This window comes from Gekko japonicus, unplaced genomic scaffold (assembly GCF_001447785.1).
Source record: "Gekko japonicus isolate JY-2015 unplaced genomic scaffold, Gekko_japonicus_V1.1 scaffold154, whole genome shotgun sequence".
Taxonomy (NCBI): Eukaryota; Metazoa; Chordata; class Lepidosauria; order Squamata; family Gekkonidae; genus Gekko; species Gekko japonicus.
In genome coordinates this window covers 1,505,680-1,513,460 of record NW_015172008.1, presented here as the reverse complement: position 1 = coordinate 1,513,460, position 7,781 = coordinate 1,505,680, and the positions used below count along the sequence as shown (strand labels likewise).

The window sequence follows — 7,781 nt, the reverse complement described above, 5'->3', positions numbered from 1 at the left end:
CATGACTTTCAGGTGCACAGGCACTCACACTCACATGCGCACGCATGTACACATGCACATATGAAAAACACAAAACAAAAAAGGACTCTGTTCTGCTCCCCCCCTTTTGCTCCATTGCTCCAGGAAGTTTTGACTTTAAATATATATATACAGGGGTCTTGTTGTAGAAAAAGAGCTGCCGGAGCTCATTAGCATAACTCATTAGCATAACTTATTTGCATATGCCACGCCCCCTGACATCACCGGAAGTGACAGAAGGCCACACCCCCTGACATCACCAGAAGTGTGTCAGAAGGCCCGGCTACTTACCCTCCTGCTTCATCCTCATTCCCAAACGGAATGAGGATCGAAGCAGAGGGCGGGGTAAAGAAGGGGGCGGGGCTTCACCACGTGATGGCCCCGCCCCCTAGAGGTTCTCTTCCGGAGCTCCGTACCTGAGAGCTCCCCCCCGACTAGAGCCCTGTATATATATATATATATTGCATTAGCAAAAAAGCCATAGCAACTGTACAGGATGAAATAAAATAAATTAAAAACAACAACACACACTTAAAAGGTCGACAGTTATCAGCAGTAAACTAATTAAACTCAGGGGGATTTGTTTTCTTAATCACTGCAGCTAGAAAGGAAGCCACTATAGCCGTGGTTTGATTGTCAGGGAAGTTATCAGACAATATTAAAAAAAAAATCATAAGTACATAAGAAGAGCCCTGCTGGATCAGGCCGGCAGCCTACCTAGTCCAGCATCCTGTCTCACAGAGTGGCCAGCCAGTTCCTCTGGAGGTCCAACAACAGGGCATAGAGGCTGAAGCTTTCCTGTGATGTTGCCTCCTGGTTCTGGTATTCAGAGGTTTCCTGCCTCTGAACATGAAGGTTCCCTTCTGTCACCATGGCTGGTATTAGGTTTGCCAGCATCCAGGTAGGACCTGAAGATCTCCTAGAATTACAACTTATCTCCAGATGACAGAGATCAGTTCCCCCAGGAGAAAATGGCTGCTTTGGAGGGTGGCCTCTGTGGCGTTATAACCTGCTCAGCTTTCCCTTCCTCAAACCCCACCCCCCTCCCCGGGCTTCACCCCCAAAGTCTCCAGGAATTTCCCAGTCTAGAGCTGGCAACCCTAAGGCCTATCCTCCACATATCTGTCTAATACCCTTTTATAGAATTCTATAAGAACATAAGAAGAGTCTTGTCTTAGCTATCCTGTATTGCTACCTGTGTGTTGCATGGGAACTACATAATATCCCCAGCTAGAATATCCATCCCTGGTAGATCGCCTTTTCTCTACACTTTAATGAGCAACATTGGGCTGCTGTAAAAATGCAGTCTTCCTCTGTAAGGCCAGCTACTATGCTTGAGAGTGTCCTAAGGAAAGGGAAAACAAGACCCACTTGGAATGTACTAAAATATTCTATGTATGAAACTTAGGAAGCCCTGGCACCCTCATTAATCCGCAAAGAGATAGCTCAGAAGCCATGCCTAGACACAGAGAATAGTAGCAGACTTCTAGGCTTGGAATTGCCACTCTGCAGGAGAGCTGGCTGGGTCAACAGCTCACTGTTCAGCATGCTGTCCTGCACATATTGGTTTAGAAAAAAAGAGGAATATAAGAACGTAAGAAGCCCATCCAGTCCAACACTCAGTCACACAGTGGCCAAAAATACCAGGTGCCATCAGGAGGTCCAGCAGTGGGGCCAGGACACTAGAAGCCCTCCCACTGTTGCCCCCCCCCCCCAAGCACCAAGAATACAGTGCATCACTTGCCCCAGACCAAGAGTTCCTATCTATACCTTGTGGCTAATAGCCACTGATGGACCTCTGCTCCATATGTTTATCCAGTTCCCTCTCGAAGCTGTCCGTGCTTGTAGCCGCCACCTCCTCCTGTGGCAGTGAATTCCATGTGTTAATCACTCTTCTGGTGAAGAAGCACTTCCTTTTATCCATTCTAAACAGACTGCTCAGCAATTTCATTGAGTGCCAATAAGTTCTTGTATTGTGAGAAAGGGAGAAAAGTACTTCTTTCTCTACCTGCTCTATCCTATACATAATCTTGTAAACCTCTATCACGTCACCCCTCACTTGTCATTTCTCCAAGCTAAAGAGCCCCAAGCACTTTAACCTTTCTTCATAGAGAAAGTGTTCCAATCCTTTTATCATTCTAGTTGCCCTTTTCTGCACTTATCTACTACAACTCCAAGATCTTTCTCTTGGTCAGACTCTCCCAGTTCGGACCCCCTCAACGTGTATATATACTTAGGATTTTTGGCCACTTCAGTGCTTACTCCCAACTCCAAATCATAATGAACAAGTTAAAAAGCATCGGACCCAGTATGATCCCTGCGGTACCCTACTGCTTACCACCCTCCACTGCGAAAATTGTCCATTTTTACTCACTCTCTGTTTCCTATTAATCAGCCAGTTTTTGATCCGCAAGAGGACTTGTCCTTTTATCCCATGACTAAGGGAGAATGTGATAGAACTGTATAAAATTATACATGGAGTGGAGAAAATGGATAGAAATAACTTCTTTTCACTGTCACACAGTGCTAGAATTTGGGGACACACAATGAAATTGTCCCTGCTTAGCTTCTTAGATCTGTCTAGCCTGGATAGGGCCATCAATGGCTACTAGCCATGGTGAATAAAGGGAACGGCCATATTCAGAGGCATCAAACCTCTGAATACCAATGCTAGCATGCAACATCAGGGACTTAATACAGTATATTTTCTACCCACTGGGGATTCTGTTGAAGCATGCACAAATTTCTCCCTGTAGTCTGCCTTTACAGTGGTACAGACCTTCTTAAATGAGAGAAGACGACATTCTAGGAAAGGACTAAAACCTAAGTGAACTGGAGAAGCAGGAACAGACTATAGAAGAGAACAGAGAATAATAGAACCCATGGAGCATGCAATCCATGACAACTGTCAAGGAGATCCACAGGGGGTGATGCACATATTGGACACCCTGACAGCCAGGGTGGTGCAGTGGTTTGTATGCTGAACTAAGAATGGGCAGGCCAGGTCCAAATTTTCCCTTCCTTGACAATGACACTTACCGGGTAACCATGGGCCAGTAACTCTTTCGTAGCCTAACCTACGTCATGAAATTGTTTTAAGAATAAAATGCAAAGGAGATAATCATATTTGGTGCATTGAAGGGCAGGACAACAATTTAATAGACAATTTAAAAGAGCAAGAGTCCGGTAGCACCTTAAAGACTAACAAAACATGTGGCAGGGTATGAGCTTTCGTGAGTCACTGTTCACTTCTTTAGCTTTATGTAGATCTAGTTTCTATTTCTATGGCGCCCTTTCTTCAAGAAGCTCAGACATAACAGACATGGGGCAAGAACCAGAAGGTGAACATGTAAAGTTACTTGCAGTGTTCCAGTAGAACTGAGGAAAAGCCAGGCATGAGGCATCTCAAAAGAAATAATCTAGAAGATGTGTTAAAATTGGAACTGCTTTCATAAGACAGTTATGACGTTAGGCGTGATAGTATTGCCCAAGGAGCATTTCGCCACACAATGGTTTTTGAAATATTCTCCTAGCTAGCTGCTGTTTTGAAAGGACCCCATACATTGTGCTCCTCTTGCTACCAGCTGGGGAAATAAAATGCAACTATGAGACCCATTTTTTTTAACCAAAGCATGTATTTGTTTAAAGGCTTCAATGAAGCGACAAGAAAGCAGGCAAAAAAAGAGGTGCACATGAAGATCTTGCTTGCAAACCTTCTATAAAGAGGGGAAAGGGGCCAACTGAGCAGCAAGTTAATAAATCATGTGGATGAAGTACTGACAAAAGTCAGCTACTTCAACTAATCTTGTGGATCACATGACATTGCTCTTCATGTTAATGCCAGCATCTCTGGTAATACAACAGACCTCATGTTGAGAGAAGGGATAACATAGTAGGAAAACATTTGGAAACTAGGGCAAACAACAGTGCTTAAGGACGCATCTGCAAGAATGCAGAATGAACTGATCAAACCGTCTGGCCAAATTTTGAGGAAGGATATTGTCATAAAAAAGCAAAGGCTCCCTTAGTTTTAGCTGATGAAACAGTTGAGAGTTCTGTGAAATAACAACTGTGTCTGGGAGAAAGGATGCTGAAGTAGATGGTGCAAATATACAAATTCCTTGGATTTATTTCCGTTTCAGATTAAACAACACTAGGCATAACAAATGAAATCTAACCTACTTGGTCTGACTCTGGATTAGACTTGATTTGAACTTTTACATTCTATCCCCCCATATAGGGTTGCCATTCTCCAGGTAAGGCCTGGAGATATTCTGGAATTACAACTAATCTCCAGACAACAGAGATCAGTTCCCCTGGAGAAAATGGCTACCTTGGAGGGTGGACTCTGTGACATTATAGTTTGCTTTGGTCCTCCCAAATCTTCAGGGACTTCTCCACCCAGATTTGGCAACCATATGCCTCACCCCCATGCGGCTTACAAAATAAATGCAAAAATTTTGTTTAAAACACACACACACACAATATCATGCTCTACTGAATATCTATATTTATTTTAAATGGGATTTTTGCATTTACTTTGTAAAACCATATTGGCCACATCCAGAATTGGTGCTGGGTTCACTAGTCTGGCCCACTGAGGACCACAGGTAAGAAGCTACACCTTTGGCCATACTCAGGCTAAACTCCTACAAAAGAAGAGGGAAAATATCTCAGGCATATGATGGGCAAGGATATGATGGATGTTCAGCCACAGCAGGAAAGGAATGTGAAGTCCAAGCACATTCTGTCCTCAGACAACCCTGGTTCATTGCAAACCATCTGAACATAAGGTTGTCAGACCAATTAAAGCTACAGTCAAGCTTCTCTGTGAGAGCATCCGGTATCCAAGACACTAATGGTGTGTGAAACACACAGAACTGGAAACTACCAGAGAATCCATGTGTTTGCAGAAAATCATATTGGTCTGGTAACTTGAGCACTAAGTGGAATAAGCAACACCAAGGCAAAACAACTTGCACAGCAGCTGTTGTGTGCAGCATGGACAACATCTTTTACTGTTTGTCTTATGATCATAAGAGGGAAATCTACACGGCAATCAGTCATCCAAGCAGTGCAGTCTGTGTAGACAGATGATGATGATGATGATGATAATGATTGTATGGCAGTGTGTATAGAATAGCCAGGAGACCCTAAGATTGTCTGGCAGCCAGAAGTTCTAGCTCTTTTAGCATTATGCACCACTAGGTGGCAAGCTAGACTTGTTTTCAAGGCAAGAGACATTTCAGAGGTGGTTTGCCATTGCCTGCCTCTGTGTCACACCCCAGGTATTCCTTGGAGGTCACCCATCCAAACACTAGCCAGGGCCGACCCTGCTTAGCTTCCAAGATCTGACGACATGGAGCTAGCCTGGGCTATCCAGGTCAGGGCGTGTAGATGGATCTAACAGAGCTGAAAACACGCGTATCAGAGTTGCTATGGACAGCAGAGCAAGACAGGGAAGCTAGTGAGGTGATTCTTCTCTCCCTCATTTTATCCTCACAACAACAACACAGTGAGGTAGGTCAGGCTGAGAGTGCATGAGTGGCTCAAGGTCACCCAGAAAGCAGATATTCAGGTTGCTCCATCTGGCTTGGTAAAGGCCTAGAAATTTGGGAGCAGTACATGGGAAGGGCAAAATTTGGATGGGGGAGGGAGCGCAGCAGGGATTTGATGCCATTCCCTTGGAGAAAACGACCACTTTGGAGAGTGGTATCATTTCTGTAGTCTGGCGGGCAGTTGTAATTCCAGAAGAACTCCAGGCCTCACCTGGAGTTTTTCATCTAGATATGGCTGCGGTCACACGGAACATTAGCCACGCTACAGAGACGGAAGATAGGCGGATTTTCCAGGTGTAATCACAGCGCCACATCTGGGAAGCGTAGAGCTCCCGTGGCTAACCCGAGGCTTCCCGCTGAAGATGTGGGGTAAAAAACTAGTACCTCCGAGGTACTAGTTTCCGGAAACTGCAGGGCAAGGGCGGGCGCCTGATCGTGTTTCCGGTGGAATCCTGTGGCATCCGGCGCCCGCCCATGTCCCGTCGCAAACAGGTTTCCCCCCCAAGTCTCCACAAGATGCGCACAAGCGCCCAATGGCGCATGCGCACAAAGAGGCCCCCTCCCACTGCAGCCAGGCTTGCCGCCTCTGGAGGGTCGCTATGGCCACTGTCGCGAAGGCGGTTAGAGCGGCTGTGACGAGGGGGCCCACCTCCCCCTCCATTGTCTGTCGCCCTCTCCAGTAAGCCCACCACCCGCCTTCGGATGTGCAGATACGATTGCTCAGTCATGCATATGCACAAACTTCAGTTTTTTTAAAAAACCATCTCGTTTGCCATGGAAGCGGCGCCTAGCGATTGCTGGTGTGATTGCACCGCACCACTTCTTTGCCGCACTGCAGAATCATTGTGTGATCGGCACCTGGCCCCTAACCACGGGACCTCCACGGGACCTCAAAGGGACGTCTGATCTCGCAAGCGCACATTATTTTCCTCCGGGGCAAACAGCCATGCTTCCCACCCGCAGTTTCCGGCCTATATTTCTTTTACCCTCATTGCAGAAATTCAAACATGGTAACTGCCATTATATGGTTTAGAGGAAAAGAGAAATAAATTATCCAGAAGTATTTCAAGCAGCTTCTAAATGAATATGGTTTGTCTTCCAGAAGCCTCTTCCACTAACAATGAGCCCTCTGGAAGTATTTCGTGACTCTCTGGTATCTTCAAAGATGGTAAACAAGTACAAAACTACACTATCCCAACACCCTGTTTTTATACCCGAAGTGAGTCTCTGGCTGAACCTGCACCTGCTGTGTAAAGCAGTCTCGGTCTGTTCTGGCGCCATTGTACATTGTTCCCCTTTCTCTCCCATTGCTGTCTGCATCAGACCTCACCATAGTGACTGTGGGGGCGCGTGGGAGGGAGACTGCACGTGAGAGGGGGGAGGAGCAGCTTCCGAGAGCACTGGCAGGGCACTCTGCTGCAGGGAGGAAAGACACCCGCAAGGCCCTTCCACAGAAAGTAAAGGGGGGATGACCTGGCAGAGGGGGAGGTGGGCTGGAAAATGAATGAGCTGCGTAAAAAACACAAAACACCTAGAGGTTGCCAAGCAGGGTATTCTGGGGACTGCCCCAGGAAATAACATGGTTCAGTGGTGGGCCTGCTTCTAACCCATCAGCAAAGAAACATGATCAGAGAAAACCGGGGGGGGGGGGAAGGATTTGGCTCCAGTTGTCTGCTTATCGCTCACAGCGGCTCAGGGGTAGGGAGGAGCAATTGCTCCAGCTGATAACCCGGTGAGACACCATAGGGACCTCAGAGTCGCCACTACAGGGCAATAAAATGATGCAGACAGCCAATGCTGAGTCGATACAGTACAGGAATGGCTGCGGCAATCAATGCAGACAGAGATTTGTGAGACGATTTGGGACTGCTGGCACAGCGGCAGGAAAGACCAATGCAGATTGGACCTCTGTCCTCTCAAGTAATTTTCTCCTCCTGCACCAACAGGAATCAGCCAATGTGCTGAGAGAGGATGCAAGTGGGAGTCAACTGTGTGTTATTTTCTTTTACTGCAGGTTCTAGACCAGGCTAAGAGTAGGATAGATGCTTAGCTGAGGGGTAGGATCCACCCCAACATCAGATCAATATCTGGATAAAAGTATTGAAGATTAAAAGCTATCACAAACACATTATTTTCTTATAGCACCCGATAGAAATGCTGAGGAAAACAGCAATAAAGAGATTGCATCATAAAAAGGGAGGAGGG

At 46.3% G+C, this 7,781-nt stretch overlaps 1 protein-coding gene across 3 annotated transcripts in view; it reads left to right on the top strand.

The window, feature by feature from the left end:
• Positions 1–7,781, top strand: part of PON2 (paraoxonase 2) — an 86,804-nt gene that overhangs the window by 43,632 nt on the left and 35,391 nt on the right. The window lies entirely within an intron of this gene.